Genomic DNA, 27576 nt, shown 5'->3' with positions numbered 1-27576 from the left:
ATCTTCTTCATCTGTTGGTGTTTGAAGTCCTACTCTTAGACTGACTGTTTTGCTTAGCCAACTGACATTTAAATAACAGTGACTTTAAGCAGTTTAGGTTCCAATTATAGAGCTGATATATTCAAGTTTGGGAACACTTTGTAGAGAAAATGGGAATGAGGAAGAGAAGAAACTTTCCACTTCTTCTAAACCTGCTGCCATTGGACATGTTTTTGGAGGTACTGCCTCTAAGAGGAAATGCCTCTACTTTGGAGCATAGACACACCCAAAGATAGTCATAGATACAGAGAGATACTCACCTAAGGGAGAAACCAGTTTCAGGGAGTATATCACCTTGTAGCACAAAGAAGGGATATTATGGATTCAAGAAAGGAGCCCATCTGGGAGTCCAGTTGAATGTCTTGCCTGACAGAAATGCTGCCCCCAAAGGGAGTAGTGTAAGGACTTTACAAAGGATTCTGGTCTGGGCCATATAAAGAGTTGGGAGGTCCTTTTAAGCTCAGGCCCATTCTTCTAGATGTTGTGTGTGTTTTTATGGGAGAGTGTGCTCCATTTTAAGCCTTATTAGCAATTTCTTTTCAAACTCTTCATTTAATGGTATTGAATCTTTGGGGGTGAGGGGAGGTATGATGCCAATGCAATATCCATGGCACCCACAAATATCAGTGTGCAATTCAGAATTGAGAAATACCACAGATTCTCCCCATGGAAGGCAGAACCAAAACATTTATTCAGACCCAAATCCATCACAGCAACAAAAATCTATACACAATAACAATGCAAAGGACAAGACTATCTCCAAGCCTTCCCCAACTAGGCTTCCCATAAACCAGGTCCACTACACTCATCACAAGCAGGCTCTCTTAAAATCACAAATAATCACAAAATCACTCACACTACCCAGGAGTCTGCATCCTTCCTAGCTCTGACTACTCTCAAAACTAACTTCCTCTCAGCTCTCTTCTAGCTCTGCTTTTTCCTGTTCCACTCATTCAGCAAACTCCTCCCACCACAGGCTCCATGGAACATAATAAGCCAACTAATGAATATGAAAGATTTTCCAATTACATTTCCATTACAGGAAGGCATAGCATCTTTTAGCATAATTTTCAGGGCTTTCCATGCCTAATGTATTAATGCTCCTTTTTGAAAAATCAGAACATTGTTTTTCTATTTCCATTCTTTGGGCTCCACTCCTACTCCCCACAATTGTAAAAACCACCAATAATATAGTTCAACCATCCTATCTGCAGGTTATCTAAGTGTCTATGGGTAGGTCATTCACTGCTGCATGGTCTCTTGAACCTGTAGTTATCTTACCAGCTCCTCATCTATATTGCAATTTTAATTCCTTATTAACTAATATTATTCTATCTTACCCAGTGTGAAACCTTGCTTCTGAGGAGCTGAAATCCTTTCATAAAAAAATTAAATTCAACCTGATGTGACCATGGGGCAAGTCACCTCAGTCCTTTGAGTCTTGGTTATTTCATTTCAAAAATGAGGATAATGCCTCCTGAACAACAGGGATAATAATAGTACCTACCTCCCAGGGTTATTGTGAGGATAAAATTATATATTGGTTATAAAACAGCTAGGTGGTACAGTGGATAGTGAGCTAGGCCTGAAGTCAGGAAGACTTGAGTTCAAATTTGGACTCAGATACTTGGAATTATAACCCTAGGTAAATTGCCTCTGCCTGCCTCAGTTTCCTCAACTATAAAATGGGGATAGTAAAAGTATCTACCTCCTGAAGTTGTTGTGAGAATCAGAGACAATATTGCTAAAGTCCTCAACATAAAGTCTGGCACGTGATAAATACTTAATAAATATTCAGGTTTTTTTCCTTTCCTAAAGTGTTTTACAAACCTTAAAGCACTGTATAAATGATAGCTATTATGTGGATGCACCTAATATTTTTAAGCACCTCTTAAGACATTCTACCTGGTGCTGGGGATTTTATATGTCTTCAATGGTTAAGTGTACATGTGAGCCCATCCATAATAATAGTCAACATCTATGTAGTGTTTTATATAGCACTCAATCCATGCAGGTAATCTCCTAGCCTTCTTGTTTCCAACTTCTATGCATGTTTTTCTTGACTTTTTTTTTTTTGGTTACATTTTGAGTTCTGGGCTGTCTTTCTCCCTACCTCCGAACCCTGAACTGGAGAAGTCCAGCATTTGACACGGATGTGTATGTGAAAACACACAACACATGCTTCCATATATCAGGTCTTTCTTTTTCTGGTGGTGGATAACATTTTCTTCCAGAAGTCCTTCATATTTAGCTTGAATGTTCATGTTACTCAGAACAGTGTAGTCACTCAGTTGTTTTTTGAACAATATTGCTCTTGCTATATACAAAATTCTCTCGGTTTTGCTCATTTCACTTTTCATTCTTTCTGGTAAGTCTCTCCATGTTTTTCTAAAACCAGCCTGCTCATTGCTCCTTACAACATAGTAGAATCCCGTCACAATCATATGCCACAACTTACTCAGTCATTCTCCAGTTGATGGGCATCTCCTCAATTTCCAGTTCATTGCCATCACAAAGAGAGCTACTATAAATATTTTAGAACATATGGATTCTTTTTCCTTCTTCCCTGGTCACCTTGGGAAACAGTCTTAATAGTGGTATTGCTAGGTCAAAGGGTATACACAGTTTTATAACTCTTTGGGCATACTTCCAGCTCACAGTTCTGCCAAGAGTATATTCATGTCCTAATTTTTCCACATCCCTTCTAACATTTGTCATTTTGTCCATCGATCATTTTAGCTAATGTGATAGGTGTTAGATGATATCTCAAAGGTGTTTGAATTTGTATTTCTTTAATCAATAATGATTTCAAGCATTTTTATATGGCTATATATAGCTTTGATTTCTTCCAAAAACTGCCTTTTCATATCCTTTGACCATTTATCAGCTGGAGAATGATACATATTACAAATGTGCCTCAGTTCTCTATATATTTGAGATATGAGGACTTTGTCTAAGAAACTGTCTATAAAATGCTTTCAGTTATCTGCTTTCCTTATAATCTTGGCAACATTGGTCTTATTTGTACAAAACTTTTTAAGTTTAATGTAATCAAAACTATCAATTTTATATCCCACAATGCTGTCTTATACTTATTCATAAAGTCTTCTCCTAGCCATAAATCTGATAGATAATGTTTCATGTTTGATTTTACTTATATTTCCCTTCATGTCTAGGTCATGTATCCATTTTGATCTTATGTTGATAAATGATGTAAGAAAATGGTCTATGCTCAGTTTCAGTCAGATTGCTTTCCAGTTTTCTCAATAATTTTTATCAAAGTGAGTTCTTATCTCAAAAGCTTAAATTCTTATGTTTATCAAACACAAAAGTACTATAATAATTTATGACTGTGTATTTTATCCTATTCTATTTCACGGATCCGCCATTCTATTTCTTAGCTAGTACTACGTAATTTTAATAATTACTGTCATAATATAGTTTAAGATGTGGTCCTGATAGATCCTCTTCATTTTTCCCCCCATTAATTCCTTGGATAGTCTTGACCTTTTTTTCTAAATGAATTTTGTTATTATTTTTTCAAGCTTAATAAAGTAACTTTTGGTAGTTTAATTGGGATGCCACTGAATAAGTAGTTATTTTAGGTAGAATGGTCATTTTCATTTATATTAGCTCAGCTCACCAATGAACAATTAGTATTTAATTCTTTGAATCTGATTTTATTTGTATAAAAAGTGTTTCATAATTATAGTCATTTATTTCTTGGGTTTGTCTTGGCAGGTATATTTCCAGGTACTTTATGTTGCCTATGATTATTTAAAATTAATTATCTCTTAATATCTCTTCTTGCAGTGCTTTGTTGGTGACATATAGAAATGCTAATTATTTATGTGGGTTATTTTACCTCCTGCTACTTTGATAAAATTGTTTCAGCTATTTTTTAGTCAAATGTTTTAGTCAAATCTCATGTATACCATCATATCATCTGCAAAAAGAAATAGATTTATTACCCATTCTGATTAATTCAATTTATTTTTCTTTTCATAATGCTATTGATAGCATTTCTAGTACAATATTGAATAATATTTGTGATAAGGGGCATCCTTATTTCAATCCTGATCTTACCGGGAAAGATTCTAGCTTATCTCTGTGACAAAAAATACTTGCTGATGGCTTTAAGTGGATTCTTCTTATAGTTTTTTAAAAAAATCCATGTATTCTTATGCTTCAAAGTTTTTTCAATAGGAATGAGTGTTATATTTTGTCAAACACTTTTTCTGCATCTGTGATATAATTATATGAATTTTGTTGATTTTATTATTGATGTAATCAATTATGCTAATAGTTTTCCTTATCTTTAACCATCCCTACATTCCTGGTTTAAATCTCACTTGGTCAGAATGTATAATCTTTGTGATATACTATTGTAATCTCCTAGCTAGTATTTTATTTAGGATTTTTGTATCCATATTCATTAGTGAAACTGATCCATAATTTTCTTTATTTATATTTGCCTTATAAAATGAGTTTGGTAGGACTCCTTTGCCTGTTATTCAGCTTAATTTATTTAATATTGGAGTTGATCTTTAAGTATCTGGTAGAATATACTTGTAAATCCATCTTATCCTGATGCTTTTTTTTCTTAAGAAGCTCATTTGTAGCGTGTCTAATTTCTTTTTCTAAAATAAGTTTATTTAGATATTTTATGTCCTCTTCTGTTAATGTGGGCAGTTCATATTTTTGTAAATGTTCTTCTGTTTCACCTACAATGTTAAATTTATTGATATATAATTAGGCAACATAGCTCCTAATACTTGCTTTAATTTCATCTTCATTAGTAGCGTATTCACTAATTTACTTTTTATTCTAGTGATTTTTCTCCTCTCTTTTAAAAAATCATATTAACCAGTGGTTTATCTATTTTATCGTTTTTTCCCTCTGTAAAACCAGCTCCTGGTTTTATTTATTAATTCAATGGTTTTCTTACATTCAATTTCATTAATTTCACCTTGAATTTTCAGTATTTCCAACCTGGTGTTTAACTGGAGATTTTAAATTTCTTCTTTTTCTAGTTTTCTAAGAAACTGATAACAATTCATCGATCTATTCTTTTTCTATTTTATTGATGTAAGCTCTTAGGGATATAAATTTTCCTTTACTACTTTTGCTTCATCCCATAAATTTTGGCATACTATTTCATTATTATCATTCTCTTTAATAAAATTATTTGTTATTTCTGTGACTTGTTCTTCCACTCACTCATTCTTTAAGATTAGTTTGCTCACTCTCCAAGTAATTTTTAATATATCTTTCCATGCCTCTTTACTGGATGTAATTTGTATTGCATTGTGATCTGAAAAGGATACATTTAATATTTCTGCTTTTGACTATAAAATTTTTATGTCCTAGTATGTAATCAGTTTTTGTAAAAGTGTTATTTTGAGAAAAAGGTATATTACTGTCTATTCCCATTTAGTTCTCTCCAAATGTCTATCATATCTAGCTTATCTAAGCTTCTACTAATCACCTTGACTTCTTATTTATTTTTCAGTTAGATTTATCTAGTTCTGAGAGAGGAAGATTGAAGTCCCCCCATTGTCATAATTTTACTTTCTATTTTCACATGTAATTTATTCAGGTTTTCCTTTATAAATGTGGATACTGTGGCATTTGATACATATATGTTTCCTATTAATATTACTTCATTATCTATTGTGCCTTTTACTACAATGTAGTTTTTCTGCTTATCTCTTTTAATTAAACCTATTTTAACTTTAACTTGTCTGAGATCATGATTGCTACCTCTACTTTTTTTACATCAGCTAAAGCACAATAAATTCTACTTTAGCCTTTAAGTTTTACTCTATGTGTGTCTTTCATTTTTAAATGTGTTTCATGTAAACAACATATTGGTGGGTTCTGTTTTTTGATCCATGCCACTATCCATTTACATTTTATGGGTGAATTCTTTCCATTCACATTCATAGTGATAACGATTAGTAAGTGTGTATTTTTCTACATCCTATTTCTCCCTACTGTTTATCCTTCTTTCTCTCTTTTTACCCTTTCCTTCCAAAGAAATCTTAATTTATTTCTTACCACTGCTCCCTAATCCACACACCCTTCTAAGAGTCCTTCCCTTACCCTATCCCCTTGATCTCCTGTAAGTTAAGAAGACTTTTATACCCAACTAGATATATATGTTATTCCTTCTTTAACCCAGTTCCAGTGAAAAGAAGGTTACTATACTACTCATCCTTCACCCTATCCTCCCCTCCACTAAAATGGTTCTTCCATTCACCCCTCTTTTATGTGAGATAATTTTCTCCACTTTACGTCTCCCTACACAATTTTATTTTTAGGATCATTCCATTATAATCAACTCAACTCCACACCCTCTATCTATGTATATTCTAATGACACTAGTAATGATAACATTCTTAAGAATTACCAGCATCATTTTCCCATAAAAGTAAACAGAAACAACCTTATTAAATCTCTTATGATTAGTCTTTTATGCTTACCTTCTTATATTTCTCCAGACTTTTGTATTTTTAAATAAAATTTTCTGTTCAGTTTTGTTTTTTTCCTTAAGCATGCCTGAAAATACTTAAATTTATTAAATATCCTTTCTTCCCCCTTTGCAAGGTTACCAGCTTTGTTGCCAACCTTGATTCTTTGTTCTTTAGAATATCATATTCCATGCCCTTTGGTCTCTTAAGGTAGAAGTTGCTAAATCTTGTGTTTTCTGACTGTGGTTCTACAATATTGGAATTGTTTCAAGTTGCTTGTAATATTTTCTCCTTGACTGGGGAGCTTTGAAACTTAGCTACAATGTTCTTGTGAACTTTCATTTTTAGTATCTCTTTCAGGCAGTGACCAGTGGATTTTTTTCAATTTGTGTTTTATTCTCTAGCTCTAAAACTTCAGGGCAATTTTCCTTAATAATTTCTTGAAGCATAGTGTATAGGCTCTTTTTGGATCATGACTTTTAACTACTCCAATAATTCTTTATGTTATCTATCTTTGATCTGTTTTCCAGGTCTGTTGTCTTTCTAATGAGATAGTTCATGTTCTCTTCTATTTTTCATTCTTCTGATTTTGTTTTATTATTTCTTGATATTTTATGAAGTCCTTAGCTTCCCCTTGCCCAATTCTAATTTTTAAGGAGTAATTTTCTTCAGTAAGGTTTTGGATTTCTTTTTCCAATTGTCTGACTTTCTTTTCATAATTATTTTGATTTTCTTGCATTACTCTGATTTCTTTGCTCAATTTTTCCTTTACCTCTTTTATTTCATTTAAAAAATCCTTTTAAAGCTCTTTCAAGAACTCTTTTTGGGCTTGTGACCATTAACATTTTTTCTTTGAAGCTTCACAAGTAGCTCTTTTGACTTCACTATCTTCTTCTAAGTCTGAACCCTGATCTTCTCTATCACCAGAGCAATTATCTATGGCTCTTTCTCTGTTGTTTATTCATTTTTAAACAATGACTTATTTCTTGGTTGTGGAATGTATGTTACAGTTGGACTCTGCTCCCAGTATGTGGGGGATAATGTCTCAAACTTCAGGATTTTTATGCTATTGTTTTCAGATCTCTATTTGAGGGTCTTTGACTTTTTGGTTCTTCCAATGTGCTATGAGGCACAGGAAGGCCAGGTGTGGTCATTGTTCTTCTGGCTTATTCCCTGGTCTATGAGTGACTTCAGGTACTCCTGTCTTCCCAGAGCCATGACCAGAGCCCCATAAATGCTTTTGCTCCTTGTGGTACCTCAGGTTGCTGTAAGTGTCAGCTTACCTCTTTTCCCTACTGAAACCAGGGACTCCTCTCTCTTGGGAATGACCACAACCAGCAGGGCCTTGCCTCTCTATGACTGCACTCCTTGGTGTCTGCTCACTCCTCTTCACCTACAGCTACAGCCTGTGCCTATATCTGACCAATACCTCTCAGCCCCTTGTCCAGTGGAGGTCTCTCCCACCCCTCCACATTCTTCCCCTGGTCACCACTGAATCCCCATTCCCTGTGCGGAAAAAGTTTTCAAAGCATTGGCTGCTCCTGACACCCCCCCCCCCCCCCAACAGAGCTTCTTGTTGTTTCTTGGTGGGTATATGTACTTCACTCCTGCCCAGACCATTACCCAGGTAGGTCAGATCTTTCCCACCATCCTCCCAAGTTGTCTTTGTCTGGATGATTGCTTTATCCCAACTTTCAATTATTTCTGCCCCTCTGAAAATCGCTTTGAGGCATTAAGTTATATTGGGGAGAATTTGGGAGAGCCAGGTAATTTCTTGTCTTGTTCTGCCATCTTCCCACAATTCCCTCCTCCCATTTGTTTAAATTCTCTATGCATACTTTTTTCCTTAGATAATTAATAGAACCACCCCTTGTTCTTATCCTTAATACAGACAGTTTTAGCTTTACCTAAGTGGACCAGTCTGCAGAACTCTAGGTAAAGAGATTTTTAAGAAATGCAAATTTGGCTGTGGAGCTGGGGAAGGGAAGCAGGAAAGGAATCATGTGACTGTGGAGGGAGGTTGCCAGCAAACATGGGAGCCAGGGATAGAGAAGAGCAGGAGGAGGAACCCAAGGGGGCCAGGGCCAGCCATGTGGGGGCCTGGCCAGAACCAAAACGAAGAACACATGGGAGTGGACACATGGGGGCCAGACTTGGAAACTGTCTGTGATGGTTATTTGCAAGGCAAGACAAGGTGACAAGCATTTACTATGTGCCAGGCACTGTGCTAGATCCCAGGGATACAAATATAAACAACTGCACATGTTGGCGAAATCTAGAGAGAAACACAGTGGGGAGGGGAAGAAAGCATAGCCAGCCTGGTCTTCTCTTCAAAATGGAGGGCTTGGAAGGAACATTCCCAAGGGAGATGGAGGTTGTTGGGGGAAGAGGGATGATCCAGGGTGAGAAGACACTAAGTTCCAGGATGAGAAGGTAGAGAGAGTTAAAGCACAACAGGGAGGGGAATAGAAACATGGCCAGCTTAGACCAGTCACCAAAATGAAGGGCTTGGAAAGAACTTATCAGGGGGGAGAAGGGGCCAGTATGGTGAAGCGATCTTATGGAACTCAGAGGGAACTTTAAAAACAAGACAAAACCCATAGTGGTGAATGAAGCTTTAGGTACTTTTATTATCCTTTTAGTCTGTAAAAGGGGAGACTCAGAAACTAAAGCAAAAGGGGGAGGGAGGAGAGAAGCAAAAAGGGAGACAACAATGGCAAAGGCAGAAACACCAAAGAAAGTCCGTCATCAGCAGGAGGAAGGGGGAACATTAATGCCTCTTCAGAGAGGTTGCTTTTGGACAGCACACTCAGCTCCCTCGAGCTTATTTATCTCTCTTGGTTGGGGTGTGGGATGCCTGAGTTGATAGCACTTTAACTTTGGGGCAACTCCTTGAGGCAGCTGAAGTTCTATAGGGAGGGGGTAGTTTTATAGTTTTATAGAAGTTTTATAGGGAGGGGGTAGATTCCTGCTTAGGCAAATTTGCTTGGTTCCCCATTTCTGAAACTGCAGTCAGAGAGGTACTGTTGACTGGGGGTGGGGAGGAGATCCTGCTGAATCAAAGAGGAAGTACAAGCATGAGGCAAGGAAGTTTCCAGGGTCTGGCAGGGTGTAGGCATCAGGAAAAGGGGGCATTTCCAGTGACTAGACTAGGGGCAGCCTGTCTTGTGTGTAACTATGGGCATCAGAGAGGTCTAAAGACTATATCTCTTTTTGGATTATGATATGATCTATTTTGTTGGTGGCCTTCCTCTAGGGAGATAATGTAGTGGAGAGGTTATCAGACTCAGGAAATCCTGGGTTCAAATCTTGCTACAGATACTTACTAATTATATAACTGCGGACAAGTCATTTAGTCTTTTTGGCTGAAGTTTTCTTAGCTCCAAAATAGGTGAGTTGAACTCAGTCATCCTCTGCTGCTATAATCCTATGAACTTTGTACATTTTGTGGGTGCCAGCTGAGTCCTCAAACTGTCATTTATACCTCATTCTTGCCACAGGACCAGCTTACTCCCTCTTTCTTATGAGACATTTCCTCAGTATTATTATTATTATTTTTGGATAGAGAACATCTTTAGAAATACATTGGTCCATTTAGGTTGCCTTAAACTTGGGTTCCTTAGAAGTTATGATGTTCTGTGATTCACAACTGTTGAGCATCATGGGAAGAGTATTGATGTTGAAAAGAGGGGTTTTTCTCCTGGGAACAGTTTAGGATGACTAAAAGCACTGTGTAACTTCCCAAATTCAAGCCAGCCCACCCTTCCTTCAATTCAATTCTGGGTTCAACCTGTTGTCCTTTTGTTGGGGATGCAAAGATGGAATAATATCAATTTCTGTAAATGGCTGATAACAACTTAAGATGCTATTTTGCTCAAGGGGATTTGTATTCCAAGAGGTACACATCATGGACTCTCTTAGCAATCCTGTGAAGCCTAAGTCCATATGTGTTTTAAAATGCATAAAATAAACTACATAAAGGAAACTAAATGCATTGATATAAAGAGGCATTTCTCCCTACCCCCTGAAGGAGGCCATGGACCCCAGATTAAGAATTTCAGCCTTAAGTTAAAGGAAAAAATGTTCCTAAGAAAAATTGCAGGTATAAGTGAACAAGTTGGTAATTTGAGATGGGGGAAGGGGAAGGAGAAGGAGAAACCTTGCCAAGCTCTCTCCTAGATCCTCAGTGCTATCATGCTACTCTGTCTGTCTTTGCAGAGAGGATCCAAGAAACTAATTCACACTAACATGTTAATAACCTATGGTATTAATTTTAGGAATATTTTCATTTAAAAAGAGGACCAACAGAATAGAGAAAAATGATAACATAAAAGATCAAATCTCTAATGGTGTGACTTTTAGATACCGTGGGAAGGATATTTTGAGGATTTTCTGACTTTCCTAAGATCACTTCATGGCAAATAGAGTAAGAAGTAGCCCATGCTGATTTCTAGAGAAAGCAAATCCTGCAGAATTTTATGAGTAAAAAAGGAGGTGCTAATGGATTGGAGGTTAAATCAGGACAAGAGTTACTGATTTCCTTGAGCTTTATTGGCCAAAGGGAAATGAGAAGAAAACCTTTCTTCCTTCTTAGGGGTTAAAAGAGTGGTAATAGAAAGCAAACAAAGACTTTCCCCCCTTTTATATCCAGGGAAAACAGGTCTTGGCATAGGAATGGTCTCTGGCATCTAGGCAACTGAACAAATGTATTCAGAACCAAGGGACCTAGAAGTGGAATTTATCTCCTAATATGGACAATGTGGGATGCTGACTTTTGTGTACCTATAATTCACAACCTTGTTAATACTTGTACTGTAACAAAGTAATTTATGTTGCAGTCAAGGCAACTGTCCTGAGTATGTGCATATGCATATGTGTGCACGTGTGTTTCTTCCTGAGAGCAGATTGTTTCCCCCAGGAGAATACAATTATCTTTGAGAAGAGGCATTTCATTGTTGCCGTTATACTTTTCATGTCTGTCTTTCTCATATGAGCTATATAGCCAGTGCCTGACACACAGTAGGGTTCATCCTCCATTTATGAAGAGGGCCAGTGACATCATTGGGTGATGTTTTAAATCATGCATGATTTGGATTTCAGTGGGCAGAGCTGCACAGAGTCATCAGTCTCCCTCTTTTCCAGAGTCATTGAAGTCCAGTGGCAGGACAAAAATCAGAATAACTGGCGATGGCCTGGGATGCAGTGGAAGATCTTGGTGTCTTTGATGTCTGACCAAGCTCTAAACTCTTCACAGCTCCTGCTTCAGCCACCTTCATGGCCATTGGAACAAGTTGTTCTCATCCACCCATTCCACTGGGGGAAGTCTTCATATCCCCTAACTCACCCACTGGTTTGAGGTCTGTGGGTTACACTCAACCTGGTTTAACTCACCTGCCAAGACAGTTCACAGAGTTTGACCACTGTTCATGTTATAGCTTCTTGGAGCCACAGGTGAATGTTACATGCCAGATGGATACCAAAGGTGGATGAGCAGCCCCAAAAAGGATTCTGCAAGCCCTCACACCAGAGGTGTTAGTCCTAATTAAAGGGGTCATCGCTTGACTCACTTCTTAGAAAGGGCTATTCACTGAATGGTTGCTACCTCACTCTAAGTGAGTACCTGAAAAGGCCTTAGTCTAAAAGAGCTAGCATCTCCCATTGCATCCTGGGCCATCTCCAGTTATTCTGATGAATATCTGGATACTGGACCCAGATGGCTCAGCAGGAGAAAGTGAGGCTGGTGACCTTGCACAGCCCTCCCTCACTCAAATCAAAGTCAGCTATAAGTCATGTCATCATTTCCCTGATGTCATGGTCTTCTTTGAAAATGAAGGACAAACATAACAACCACGAATACACCATATACTCCATGGCATTAAATAAATACTCATTGACTGACTATATGTTGTGTTTGCATTTATTTTCATGGACTGTTTTTGTCTTTCTTTTATCTCCAGCATCTGTCTCTGAGCACCAGCTCCCAATTAATGGTTGTTGATTTTACAAATAAAAAAGACTTGCCTTAGAGAGGTCACATGGCTAGCCTGTCTATGGTCCCAGAACAGGCAAGTGGACACAGTAAGAGTTGGAATTGATACGGTGCTCTTGGCCTTGCACTGCTGGGCTCTTAGCCCTCTCAGTGTTAGGTAATACTGTAGCAACAAAGAGTGAAGAACTCACATTGTTTCACTCTCTTTGTATACAACCCAACTGATACTTTCTTGTCTTCTCAGTTAAGTATATTTTGTGTGGTTTTTTCCTCCATTAGTTGTAGGTAGTTTCATGTAGAATGATGTAATTTTTAATCATATTGAAAATTGTTTTCATAAAGATCATATTGTTTGACCTTTACCAAAGTCACACGCCAGTGGTGCTTATGGATATTGACAACAGAGTGTAAGTTCTTACCAGGTTGGAAAGAGTTCAAGTCCTGGACTTCCAATAGACTGTCTACTGTGTAAGGTATCTGCCAGGGGGCAGCTAGGTGAATAGAGTGCTGTGCCTGGAGTCAGGGAGACCTGAGTTCAAATCTGGCCTCAGATACTTACTAGCTGTGTGACCCTGGGCAAGTCAGATAACCTGTTTTCCTTAGTTTCCTCACCTGTAAAATGAACTGGAGAAGGAAGTGGCAAACCACCTTACTATCTCTACCAAGGAGATTGCAAATTGGATCATGAAGAGTAGGACACAATTGAAACTGAGGCCGCTAGGTGGTGCCATAGTGCACAGAATACAGGAGTCAGGAAGACACTTCTTACTGAGTTCAAATCTGACCCAGGACACATTACTAGTTATGTGACCCTGGGCAAATCATTTTACCTTGTTTGCCTCAGCTTCCTCTTTTTTTTTTTTTTTTGTAAAATGAGCTGGAAAAGGAAATGGCAAGCCACTACAGTATCTTTGCCAAGAAAATCCCAAATGGGGTCTCCAAGAGTCAGATATGACAGAAAACAACTGAACAACAATAAACACCAATAGTAGTTGCAGGACATTAAAAAGAAGAGTTCTATGAAGAATCTAAGAAGGTGTTCTAAGCTATGTCAGCATATGACTTCAATGTGAAAGTAGGCCTGGGGTGGTCAGCACAAGATATCTTGGAAAATTTATCTCAGTTTGAAAGCAGACAAGAGCCAAAGATTTGTAGGCTGATATCTATATCATGAATACTTTTTACAAAATGAATGTTAAAAATCACTGGCTGGGGTGACATACAATGAAATTGAGAATCTCCTAATAGTCAGTGAACATAAATATAGAGCTCATTCAGAATGATATGCTTTCAGATCATCAGATATTAGAGAACAGGTTCAAGTAGTAACTATATTAAAAGAAAGGATAAAGCTAAGAGAATACTGCTTCTAGCTATAGTAGTTCCAACCCAACCTTTTAAAGCAAGCTGCCAAATCTGAAAAATTGGGAAATGGACAAAAGTAAAAGTCAGAGCTCTTTTGTCCTTTTGTAAAAGTTAAATGAATTAAAAAAAAAAAAAAACATTTACTATGTGGTAGATACTGAAAGCATCCAGAAACCACCCTAGCCAGAAAACATTTATTCTCCTTGCCAAATGGCACTACATTGGCAGTCAAGGGTGACACTAATATTGAGCACAACCTCATTTGTAAAACATTACCGAATGGGTTTAAAGAATAGTAGCAAGGGTTCTCTCTTCTCTCTCTCTCTCTCTCTCTCTCTCTCTCACTCACACACACACACATACACACATCCTGAAGAGTAGTTAAAGAGGCAACAATGAATGAATAAATGAAAGAAAAACATTTCTCAAGCACCTATTATGTGTCAAGCATTGTGCTAGGTGTTGGGGACACAAGACGAAAAACTGACACATGCCTTGTTTTCAAGGAGCTCACTGTCTAATTGAGAGAGACATCAAAGAAAGCTCATCTGTAGGGTAGATGGAAAAGGTCAGCGAATTTTGAAGGTAGCAGTGAGATGGTAAGACTGAAAGGTCCTTAGGTTACTTAAGGAGTTAAAACCCACTGTCTTGGGGTCCTTCTGGGCAAGGCAGATTCTAAGTTTTGGGGGATTTCAAGAGGTGCCAGTAAGACCTGGGGTCTTCCATCTCCCTAGAAGAATGGAGCTAGATTTGAGGTAGAACTAAGCCACATTATTCCATAGGTGAATTCAAAATGAAAACAAAAGGAACAGATTTGTTGGCATTTTAATAGTGATAGTTCACATTTAGACAATCTTCTACTGTCAGGCAATGGTAATATAATGAACTTAGTAGTACCCTACCACCACAGTAGCAATGGTAATTTAAGAACATGAAATCAGGATGAGTGGCTAGACTCCAGTTAAATACATACAGAAGAAATCTGTGCTGAGATGATTTAATTTTAAAATCATTCAATCTCAAGATACCTCAAAAAAGGAAAATAATGATTCCAAAAGAAACCAAAAATCACAGACAGTATTTGTTATGACAAAATTAGGTAACTGAATAGGCTAACTGCTGTTACTTCTCATCTTTTTAAAACCTTTCCTCCCCATCCATTGTTTTTCCTTTTATTTATTTAAAAATATTTTGATGTCTTTTGTCATCACATTGCAGTCATTTCTTAATTTTTTTTGTGTTAATCACCTCATAATTTAATCACCTCAGTCATTCCCCCTTTCCCCACCCCCTCTCAGTTTGAAGCTTTTCTTGTGACAAAGAAAAACGTATTAAGAACATTCAGTTCAGTGACTTCATCTGATAAGGTGTATAATATTCTGACCCAGTAGTCACCTGTTTCTCAGATGGGAAGGGGAGATAGACTTCTTCTGTGCCTTGAGGACTTCATGGGTTTTTCATCTACTCAGACTTTTAACTTTCTTTCAATGATCTTTTCATTTACATTTTAGTAGTCACTGAATGCATTGTCCTCTTGGTTCTGCTTATTTCACTCTGTATCAGTTTGTGAAAACCTTTCTGTGTTTCTCTGAATACTTCCTGTTCACCATTTCTTACTGCCCAACAATATTCTATTACTTCATATACCATAGGTTCCCTGCCCTCCCCACCCTCAGCTATTCTCCAATCTGTGAGTACCCACTTTGTTTCTAGATCTTTGTTACTACAAAGGTGCTCTTACAAGTATTTTGTTATATACTGGAGCTTTATTTCTATTTTTGACTTCTTCCAGGTAGATGATCAATTGTGGGACTGCTGGGACAAAGGGTATGGACAATTTAACTACTTTTTCTGTATAATTCCATACTGAGATCTAGACTGGTTGTACCATTTCAACAGTGACTATTCCATTCTTTCATCTGCAGAAAATCTTCACAAGAATGAAATTTATTCTGTGAAGTTTGGATTCATTCAAAGGGTGGAACCTGAGGACCTAGAGGGCTACACGTATCCTCAAGGCCATAGGTTTCCCACCCCATACTATGCATCAAGAGTATTCTCAATGAAAACATTAGAAAGGCACTCACTTTTGGGAACAATTTTCTACAATAGCGCACATCTTTATAGTTACACAATAGCCTGATGTATAGAGGATATAAGATTCCACTGGTTTTTATGTTTGTTTATCAATTTTAAGAAAGCATTTGACTCAGTAAAGCAAATATAGTCTTGAAGACACTGCTTGAACAAAGTGCCTCCCATGGCTATATCATAATCATAAACAAAACCTTTATGACAGATATAACTACAAAGATGGCTTTGTTCAATGATTCACTTAATATTGAGATCAAATGATGTATCAAACAGGGAGAAGCATGTTTGTCTAGCCAGTGTCTTGGAGCATGGCATCATACATAAAATGTACTTTGGAGTCAGTTCAAAATCTGACTCAAATACTTTCTAGCTGTGTGAATGTAAGAAGCCATTTTAACTCCTCTAGACCTCAGTTTCCTCATTTGTAAAATGGGGATAATAACACCTTCTTCACAGGGATTCCAGGATCATTAAATGAACTGATAGAATAAAACATGTTGCAAACCTCAAAGTGCTAAAATTATTATTATGTGTCCAAAATAGGATTCTCTGTTGATGGTGAAACTCTCCAAATCCTATTTGCATTGCAAATTGTATTGAGTTCTGGAACATTACAAAGTCATTGTCAGTAAAATTAACAGAAATGTCAAAAAAAAAGTTGGTCTTACCATCTACACTGGGGGAATAGATGGCAGAAAAAACTGCCCAAGCTATGTCTTGCAGCTAGGTCAGTAGCCTATATTACTCCATTAATGCCCACTAATAATAATATTAATAATAATTATACTAGCTAGCATTTATCTTAAGGACTGCAAAGCACTTTACATATTTTATGCTCACAACAGCCCTGTGAGATAGAGGTATTATCCCCATTGTTTAGAGGAAGAAATTGGGGCCTAGGGAGGTTAAGTGGTTTGTCCAAGTTTACGCAGGTAATTAGCATCATAGAATGTGAAACTAGATAATCCTAAATCAGAGTCAGTGTTCAGGGCTGAGTCCTTGAACTGCAAGTGCTTTCAATGATTCCAAATTATTCACTGCTAAAAAAGTCCACCATCTCAACACCAAAATCCTTCTGGTGTTGCTATAGAACTGCAAACCATGAAAGGAACACCTCAAGCACTGAAGAATCAGCATTAGAAGTGAAAACGCAAGGGAAAGAAGGTGCAAGGTGGTGCAGTGCATAGAGTGACGGCCCAGGAGTCAGGAAGTCTCATCTTCCTGAGTTCAAATCTTGTCTCAGACGGTCACTAGCTTTGTCACCCTGGGCAAGTCACTTAATCCTCTGCCTCAGTTTCCTCACCAGTAAAAAGAGATGGTAAAGGAAATGGCACACCACTCCAGTATCTTTGCCGAGAGAACTCCAAACCGGATCATAAAGAGTTAGATACGACTGAACAAGACAAAAACAGAATATTTAAATAGGCTATAACTAGATACTAAAAGCTATTTGCCCCCAGAAGTAGAAAGACATTAGAAAAGACAATCCTAGATGGGGAAGCAGGTGCATTCACTGATCAAGTAGCAAGAATGAGATACAAGAGATGCACAGCTCAAGTGTTAGTCTGGTACCCAGGAGATATGAAAAGAAGCATTCTATTAGGAAGAGTCCCAGGAAGGGTTTATGGATTAGAATCCACAGGAGGAGCAAGTCTGGTTGGAACGTCCATCCACCAAATACGAAAGTATCTGCAATTCTTAAACGAACAAGAAAACCAAACCAAACTCCCAGTATCCTCACCAAATTCTAGTCTCTTGCCTCCCCTAGGCCCCACCCAGATCACCCTCTCCGCCAAATCACCCTCTACTCAAACCTTGTCACTGCAGCTAGGGAGGGAGATGCAGGGTAGTTTCTGCCACAGTTTCTTGACTGTGGCCAGAGTGGAAACCTCTCGATTTCCCTCCCCCTCCTGCGTGTAGCAGTTGCAGGTTGGAAGGAAGTGAAAATGAAATTGACTTTTCTGAGAAATGATGAAAGCAGCCCTGTGGACCAATGAGAGGCGGCGGCAAACTTCCGCACCTCTCCCAGCGCAGACTGATTTCCACCCTCTTCCTCCTCCCCTCCCCCGTGCCCCCTCCTCCCCACCTCCCTGGTTGCACAAGGCGAAACAAACAGGGCCGAGGAGGAAGGGCGGAGGGAGAGGGCGGAGAGAGGAGAGAGAGGAGAGAGAGGAGGAAGGAGGAGGCAAGAGGGGGATTTCCAGCCTCTGCTCTTTGCAGTTTCCTCTCCTTGTTTTGCTTTCGATCTGGACTGTTCTCAGGCAAGCCGAGGGACTAACTTTTAGTTTTGCTCCTGTGATTATTTCCACTGACTGGTTTTCATTTTCCATTTTTTGCACAATCCTAACCACCCTTGTGCAAGGGATTACACGGGTAGCGTTGAACAAGCAAGCACACAGTGAGAGAGAGAGAGACAGAGAGGTAACATTTATTTATTTATTTTCCAAATAATGGTTGTGTCTCTTTGCGAGGGGCTATCTCTCTCTGGGTGCTGGTGTCTGGGGGATTCTCGTAGGGGGCATGTCTATGGAGACATATACGTGGGTCTGTGTGTCCTCCGTGTGTGTGGGAGAGCAGGGGAGGGGGTTGACCATGTTCTCCTGGAGCTAGATGCCCTGGCCCCGGAATATTCATCTCGAAGGTGGATCCTCTGCATTTTAGGGGAAGCTGCTGCCTCTGCAGTCGCTCCCCGGGGTGCTTGAAGGAGGAGGAGGAAGAGGAGGAGGAGGAGGAGGAGGAGGAGGAGGAGGAGGCTGGAGGTGGTGGTGTGGGTTTAATTTCACTTTTGGATTTGTAGACGCTGAGAGGTGACTCCTTGGACACGGAGGTTGAGCCGAGCGTCCTCGCCTGTCGTCCCCTCGGTGGGGTTGTGTCCTTGGGCCGGGGCCACGCCGACGATCGCATCTACTGGGGCTGCCCAGGAGGCTCCCAGTGGGGAGGGGGTCATCGCTTCCCAGGCCTGGGCACCCCTACGAGCCGCCCTGGGACAGTTGATGCGCCTGCCAGAGGAGCTCGCCGTGGGCCTCGGCTCGCCCGGCTCCCGGGGAGAGGGCGCTGCGTCCTTCCCCCAGGCCCTGCCCTCGGGCTCGGGGGTCAGCCCGGACCCGGTTTGGCCGCCTGAGCTTTGACTGGGGGCTCGGCCTGCAGGCCCCCGGGCAGAGGGAAGGCGAGGAGCGCCTGGGGCTAGGCCCGGCCGCGCTCGCGGGGCACAGTCCGTTGGATGCCCAGGGACCTCAGTCGGGACAGGCCTAGGCTCCCCAGGGGACTTGACATTGGCCTCGCGCGCGCGTTGAGACGCGCTAGTTACCCCAGAACCGCCGCCACTTCTCGTCGACTTGCCGGGGCGTCGCTCCCGGGCCCGCTCACTCCCTGGCGGGCCGAGAGGGATGGCCCCGCGGGCCAACGGCGAGCCAGCGCCGAGGCCGGCCCTGGAGGAACCGGGCAAAGGGGCAGGGGGTACTCAGCAGCTCCCCCCAGGCATGGGACACCTGGCGGCGGGACCGAAGCCTGCTTGAGGGGGTGAGGGCAGTGCCCAGCTTGCTGCCTCTGCTCTAGTTCCAGCTTGAGAAAAGAGTCTTTCTCCAAATTTAATCCTGTGTGCTTAGCCTTTCCACCTCCCTAGGGTAGTAGTCCTTAGGGTGCGGGGAGGTAGAGAAGGGGGAAAGAGGAATTTCCCTTGCTTAAATGAAGCTCCATTGGTTTAGGAAAGCAATGGCATTTCTAGTCTAATTAAGAGTGGCCCAGGCATTGGCTGACTGCCTCTTCCTTCCGTAAGTGCCGATCAGATTGGATGTGCTTTTGATGAATGGCGAGTGAGGGTGGAGGACAGCTGGATTTCCTGTTGTTGATTTTGAGGAATTAGTAAGGTTGTGGTCAGGCTTTCAGTTATCCATTAATTTTCCTCGGATCCTAATCGTCTAATGTTTTGGTAATAAAGATCGCTGTCAACTCCTTAAAAAAATCCTATGACCTTGGAGTCTTCGGATCATAGGATTTTCGAATTTGAATCGACCTGAGATCATTTAATCTGGGACTTCTTATGCTGGGGTCCTTGGGCCACCCTTCCGTTTCCAAGAGCCAGGATGGGAAGACGTTACATCTTTAATTTCACTAAAGCTCCAACTGGATTTGGCATTTCCTTCTGTTACGTAAAACCATTATTCTGAGAAAGAATCCATAGGCTTCACCAGATTGCCAAAAGGAGTCCACGATGCACAAAAAGGTTAAGAATCTTTTTTGTGCTGGTGATATAACTGAAGTTCAGAGGATTTAAGTAGTTTATCCAAAGACAGAGGTCCAGGTCCAGGATTCCAACTCGAAGGCTGGGGCTTTTGAATCCCACTGCAGAATAAAGGTCTTCTGATTCCAAATTCATCTCTATATCTATTATCAGTGGATCGGCAAGCATTTATTAAATGCCTGCTGTGATCAGGTATGTGCTGGAGATACTCATACCGAAAAAAAAAATCTTTAAAAAAACCCAAACATTTATATGTTGGTCTCTGGGCATAAAAATAAAATAAATGAAATTTCCCACTCTCAAAGAATTCAGATGCTATCACACTACAACAGGTTACCAGGAATGATGGAGCTTTAACTTGTATGAGGAATGATAATCCATCAGCCAATCAGCTAGCATTTATTAAACGCTTCCATGTCCCAGGCATTGTGCTAAGGTCTGAGGGTACAACTACAAGGGGAAAATACAATCCCTGCCCTCAGTGTTTTGGCCCCGGGAAAGACATTCATAAAAGCAGAGGTCAGAGGGAAAAGGAAGGGGTCAGGGATCAGGGGAGATGTGGAATGGTGGTCAAGTCTAGAGAATGAAGGATGCAGTGGCTGATCTGGTGTCCTTTTCCCAAATGGGAGAAGGCGGAAACAAAATGGCAAAAAAAATGTTGCTGAGAGGTGATGTTTCCTTACCATTAGACAAGTCAATTCAACAGACTTTTTTTTTTTTTAACATTCTGCTATGTGCAAGGCATTGGAGAACAAAATGACCCTCAAGGACCTTGCATTCTATTAGACACATGAAATGATTTTCATATGACAATCAACATAGAGCATAGGGAGGCCATCTGATGTTGTTAGAAGGTTGGCCTACGAGTCAGGAAGACCTAGGTTCAAGTGCTATCTCTGATATATACCATACACAACTCAATTATCTTCCCAGTTTCCCAGGCAACTTCTCTGGGACTGTTAAACTGTAGATGAGTTGATCCACATTGATAGAAGGAATTTCCACATTAGAATTCTCACAGGGATGAAATTCCAGATCCACACACAGGAAAGAGAGTGGAGTGGGGCAGAGACTTCTGAATCCATAGAATGTTAAGAGCTAAAAAAGTATCTCTAATAATCTCATCCTTTTGTTATTATTATTCTATTTTCTAGGACAAAATCCTAGTTTAAAAGTAATCAGTCCTATGTGGAGATATTGATAAGAAGCTAGGCTGTTTCATATTTGATTTGTTTGCTCTTGCATACCAACATTCTAATAACTGCCTAAAAATGTGTATTATTTAATTGACTGGTTTTTTTATTGTGAGGCCTTCATTTGGAGACTAGCCTCTTCATTTTTGAAAATGGCCCCAACCTTTCACTGAACTAAATGAAGTCTGTGATTGGCATTCAAAAAAATGTGATCCGTCCAGTTAAAAATGCTATCTTTTCACGTGTATCATCCAAACATGGACCAATCAGTGACTATGAAGCTAGCTTCTTGTAAAGTCATGAAGGAAGGATATTAAGAGGGGAAAAACTGTCTATGTGAGATACATGTGAAAGCTAATGTTTTTCCCCCTGGTAATTGTCAGCTTTTGGTGACATGCAGGCATTAAAGCTGACTAAATTCTGAAAAAATGTAGCTGTCTAATCCAGGTAGAGCTTCCTACAATGCATTTCCATGAAAGTTTTCTTAAAATGCTAGGGATACATTTATTTCCAAGTTGGACATTTGACATTTAATTTTTAATTTACCTTTGTACCTTTTCTAGGAGGACTCCAATGAGTTAAATCTTTACAACTTAAATTGATAATGTTAGAAAAAACAGCTTGATTTCAATACTAAAGACAGGGACTTCATTGTAAATAGTGATTGATTATAGCTTATAGCTTAGTTTGTTGTGCAAGAAATTGAGTGTAATAGGAGCCCTTAAATGTAGCCATATATAATGTATAATTGCTGTGTTGTGTGTTGCTAGAATAAGAACTTTTATATTAGAACAAAATTGGATCATAGTTTTCGTTTTTTCACGTGATACCCTTTTTCTTGTGCTTGGAAGTGATAAAGAGATCATTCTGTATTTCAGGACTAACTTTAGAAATGCCTTCATAATCATACAGGTACATCTGAGGCAAGCCATGGCAGAAAATTGGGTTGTCACAATGAAATGACAGCACCGTACACTGTGCCTACGGATTTCTGGTTCCTGAACAATGATATCACAATAAAAACTGTCCCCATTCTTCCCTTCTCTGTCATCTGAACTGCTTGGTTTAGTTGCTAAGTATCATAAAGCATTACCACTAATTACAGATGAATGCAAATTGACTTCCTCAGTTTTGGAGAGCTCAATATTTGATCTGCATTTATTTTTTTCTCATTGCCTAGTGGGTTTGGTTTCTTATAGTTATTTATTTAAAGGAATTCATTCCTTAAATTCTTTTATTTTTTTTAAAGCATCCTATCAGGTATCATTAAAGTAACAAATCCAGGTACTTGTAGACCATAGGAAAAGAAATATTGCTCCAGATTAAATGCTTATTTTCCCTGACTATAAGACTGAACATAAAATTTAGAGGTAGAAAGATTTTGCTCTTAAATAAATATAGATAGTAAGGAATTAAATACAAAGTGTTTTGTGTAAATGTATCAAGGGAAATGTTTAATTCTGAAATACAGTACTGTTTGAATTTTCTCATATTAACATACAAGATGGCATCCATCTCCGTACCTTTGCTTAGGTGTCTTCCAGCTTGCATCGGAGCTAGGGGAGGGGGCCCCATCATCATCATCTCATTATTACTAGTCAGGCTCATTTGAACTTGACATTTTACAAAGCCTTCTGAACAATCTTGGTCAAGTTACTGTGGAGACTATTTAAAATATAGTGTCTGGGGAAAGAACATTGGTTCTGGAATCTGGATACTTGGGTTCTAGCCCTGATCTTGCAATAACTACCTTGTGACAGTGGTAAAATGATATTACTTCTTTGGGTTTTAATTTACTTATTTGCAAAATAAGGGAACTAGATGAGATGTTCCCTAAAGGAATTTTGCATGCCTAAAATGCCATCTACCTTTGCCTGTCCCTGATTATGTGTGTACACTCTCAAACCAAAGCAGAAGTTGATCCTTTTCCAATTTTGTAACCCTTGATCATTTAAATAATTGATATGTAAACATTACCAACCAGTTTCCAATAATGTTGGTTCAACCTGACTTACCAAGAAAATACTATTGCAGCAGAGAGGGATATTTTGGTTCTTCCCGTTGAGGAGGATCAACAGGAAGGGAATTTGTTTTGTGAGACTGGTTCTTTGTGAAGAGAGCTATTTTGTCATTGTTGTTGCTTTGTTTTAGCCTCAAACTGCCTTTTTATAGGCTTTGGGTATTCATTGTCTACCAGAAAAAAACAAAAATTAAAGGTTGAGCTAGGAGCCTCTTTGTCTACTTCTCTGTTTCAGGTCCTGCATGCTTTCCAGCTTGACCTGCCAACAATGAGAAATGGACAGTCGAAGTTCTCCCATCCCACTTGAATTTTCACTGTATCTGTCGAGTGAGACCTGCTTGGCTCAGGGAAAAGAAAATGTTTTAGTTATGGTTTTGTAGATGATGTCTACTCTGTTTTCATAGTGGATAAAGTGCTAGACTTGGAGACAGGAAGACCTATTAAATTCTGCCTCTGATATTTATTCACTGTGTGACCACTAGCAAGTTACTTTTAACCTCTTCCAACCTCAGTCTTCTTACCTGAGAAATGGGGATAGTAGTATCTTTATGCACTTACCTCATAGATCTCACCTATGAGACTCAAATGAGATAATATACACAATCTCAACATTGCAAACTTTAAAGTACTTCATCTATTTTTCTATTATTACTAGTAATGACAACTGCTATTTGTAGAATTCTCACTGTTGGTGCTGTATTGTACTTATACAGCAAACTGAATAAAAGGAAAAATTTTATGTTCAATTGGATTTGATTCAATTCAATTAGAGTAAATTGAAGGTTGCCTTTTTTTAAACAGCCTACTGTGCACCTGTGCATTCTTCTGGACCTATAGGGGATGTAAAAGAAAGGGTGTATATCAGTGATTTTCAAAGAACTCTTTATACTTAAAAATTGATGGCCTCCCCAAAAGCTTTCATTTTTGTGGATCACATATGTTTATAGTTACCATGCTGAAAATGAATACATCTTCACATTATTAGAGATAGGTAGGTGGTGCAGTAGGTAGCCCTGGCCCTGGAATCTGAAAGACCTGAGTTCAGTTCCTGACTCAGATATCTACTAGCCACCCTGGGCAAATCACTTAACTTCTGTCAGTTTCAGTTTCCTCATCTGTAAAATAAGGATAATAAAAAATAATGATGATAAGGATAATACTCAGAGGGATAGCATGAGGATCAAATGAGGCAAAATACTTTGTGAACCTTAAAATGCTATAGAAATGAAAATAGTCCTGACCTCATGGACCCTCTGAAAGGGTCTAGTATAGGGTATGCCTTGAACCACACTTTGAGAACCCATGCTGGAATATTATATTTCCATTCCTCAGGTCTGCAAACTGTTGTTTTTTTTTCTGAGCTCATAGTTTGCAGTGCAAGATGAACATTTGATTGGACCAGACATACTACAGAATATGGCCCAAAGAACTGAGCAATTAAACAGATATACTGCAATTGTACAGATTCATAATATGGCATTTTGTAAAATGCTTTACAGTTTTGAGGTGCTTTTCCCCCTGCTTAAAATGGATTTATGAAGAGAGGGAAAAGAGTAAATAAAGAAGAAAGAAAGCTTTCTGACCCCTGGATAAGAGAATGTGGTTGGGGATAGATTGAGAAAATAAAGATATCCATAGTCTAGGTGGATAGTAAAATGATGTCTCCTGAATGCCGGGGATATAGAGATAAGTTATCAAGTTGGCATGTTTTACTCAAGGGAAAATTGTTAAAGCAGCTTGGTTTAGTAGAATGATAAGCTATAGGTCAGTAGTTCAGTTAAGTCAATGAGTATGTGTTAAGTGTTTACTATGTACCAAGTATTGTGCTTAATGCTGAGTATATGAGTACAATAAAATGAAAGACAGTGCAATTGTAATGGAAGAAGCCATTATGTAAAAGCAGCTGCCTTGGTTATGGTATTAAAGTCATGGCCTGAGCACTTCCTCAAAATGTAGGTTCCAAGAGCAACTTACCAATGGGAAAAAGATTCCTCAAAGATGTAGGGATCTTACAAGGTGAGAGCTTGATCTTTTCACCTAAAAAATTGGAGTATTTCAGGACATACCTCACAGAGCAGTTAAGTCATGTGGAAAGTCTTTGGAGACCTTAAGGTACTACAGAAATGACTATATAGATGAGAATTATCGTTACTATTAAGTATAGAATGATTAGCTAATTTGGAGTGTTGTTATTATTTGTCTGTTCTTAAAGAGGACTGTGGCATCAGGAAGAAGATGTCATGACTTGCAAGTGAATTTGATTGAAGTGAGGGAGAGCTGTGCAAAGTCACCAGCTTCACTCTCTCCTCTAGAGCCATTTGGTCCCAATGGCACAATATAGATCAGGACAGCAGGAGATGGCCCTGGTTGCCCCGGGAGGCCTTGGCCTTTTTAAGGTCTTTCCCAGGTCTCAATTTGTTTGAGGTCACACCCCATTCAGTGATTAAGGCTAGGTAAAAATGAGGCAAAGAATGGCCTTTTTTTACCTAGTTAAAAAAAAAAAAACAATCTGGGAGGGGAAGACCCTCAGGGTTTCTGACTAAAACAGAAAAAAATTACTATTTATATTCACTCTGAGCCATCATAATCCAAACAATGACCAAGTGAGGCTTGAGCTTGGGACCTATTATTGGATAGTTAATAAGAGCCAGAGTGATTTGGGTTTAAGGCATGGTTCATAAAAAAAAAAATCTACCTGGAAGGAAGAAAAAGAGAAAGGAAGGAAGAATGGGAGGGGGAAAGGAAGGAAGAAAGGAAGGAAGGAAGGAAGGAAGGAAGGAAGGAAGGAAGGAAGGAAGGAAGGAAAGAAGGAAGGAAAGAAGGAAGGAAGGAAGGAAGGAAGGAAGGAAGGAAGGAAGGAAGGAAGGAAGGAAGGAAGGAAGGAAGGAAGGAGCAAGCTTCATTGCCCAATTGGAACTGGTCAGTTGGGTCCCCAGCAGGGCAGCTATCTTGTTGTTTGTCCTTTGTTCTTGAAGAAGACCTTCACATCGGGAAGGAGATGTCATGACTTGCAGATGTATTGGATTTAAGTGAGGGATGACTGTGCAAAGTCACCAGCCTCATTCCTCCATAGCCATCTGGGTCCCATGGCAAGATATAGATCAGGGCAACTGGAGATGGCCCCCTCCACATTATGATGAGCCATATCAAGAGAGGCCTCTGGTGGAGGAGGCCAATAGTACAATGACATATTTTGGATTTATTTCAGTGAATCCCTGAAAATCTTCATAATATTTTTAGCAACTAGACATTTTATCTTGTGCTTAAATAAATTATACTTTTTATTTTTAAATAATCTTGTTACTATGAAGTAAAAAATGATCAGCTAATTTGGAGTAGCTTTGCTCCCAAGACCCTTTGGACAGGTTGCTTTTGCATAGTGATAATGTCTCACCTGCCTAAGAGATTATCCATAAGCTTTTGTAAGTTAGGAACATAGCAGTGTTTATTATGACTTGGACGATGTTGGGAGCTAGGTTAGAGGTAACAACTTTATGTGGTAATTTTTGGTGCCTAAGTCTTTCATTGAGGGTGGCTTCCATTTTTAAATATCAAAGCTGTGACAGACCACATATAAAGGTAGAAGAGAGTAGATTTGTCATTTGTGCTCTTAAATTCACACCTGAATTCAGATCCTGAAAAAAGATGTGGAGATTAAATTTCTTTTTTTTTTTTAGATTTTTATTTTTAATGAGAGGATAGATAAGGTAATTTCTAAAGTCTTTTTCAGCTCCAACATCTACATTCTCTATTTGAATATTTACTGTTCTAAATCTCCTTCAAATTCTAACACTTACTTACTGTGTGACTCTAGACAAGGCATTTAACCTTTGTGTGTCTCAATTTTCTTGTCTCTCAAATGGAGATAATAATCGTACCTTCCTCAGAGTTTTTTGTGAGCATAAAATATTTGTAAAGTGCTTTGCAAATCTTAATGTGCAGATCTTAATCTTAATAAATTATGACTGTCATCATATCATAAGTTCCCTTCTGACTAAAATTTTATGTTCTTACATCTCTTTCAGCTCTAACACTGTAATATCCTAAGGTCTGTTGCAACTTTAACTATTTTTTCTAATTTTCTAAAGTCTCTTCACTCAATCTCTGACATTCTACATTCTGAAGCTACTTTAAATTCTGGCATTCTCTTGTGTTCCAAATCT

At 39.1% G+C, this 27576-nt stretch overlaps 1 protein-coding gene across 4 annotated transcripts in view; it reads left to right on the top strand.

Annotated features, from left to right (window-relative positions):
* Positions 1–18070: 18070 nt before the first annotated feature.
* Positions 18071–27576, top strand: part of IRF2 (interferon regulatory factor 2) — a 130687-nt gene continuing 121181 nt past the window's right edge. For 2 of the 4 annotated variants that reach the window (XM_072625667.1, XM_072625663.1), the window contains exon 1: positions 18071–18381. The gene's annotated coding sequence lies outside the window, so the exon portion shown is untranslated. Of the gene's footprint in view, positions 18382–19356; positions 19480–27576 lie in introns of those variants that run through there. The other 2 variants (XM_072625662.1, XM_072625665.1) reach the window with 2 other exon arrangements.

The sequence above is a fragment of the Notamacropus eugenii genome, chromosome 7 (assembly GCF_028372415.1).
Source record: "Notamacropus eugenii isolate mMacEug1 chromosome 7, mMacEug1.pri_v2, whole genome shotgun sequence".
NCBI classification, from domain to species: Eukaryota; Metazoa; Chordata; class Mammalia; order Diprotodontia; family Macropodidae; genus Notamacropus; species Notamacropus eugenii.
The sequence above is the reverse complement of the archived record's forward strand: the minus strand, read 5'-3'. Positions and strand labels throughout refer to the sequence as shown.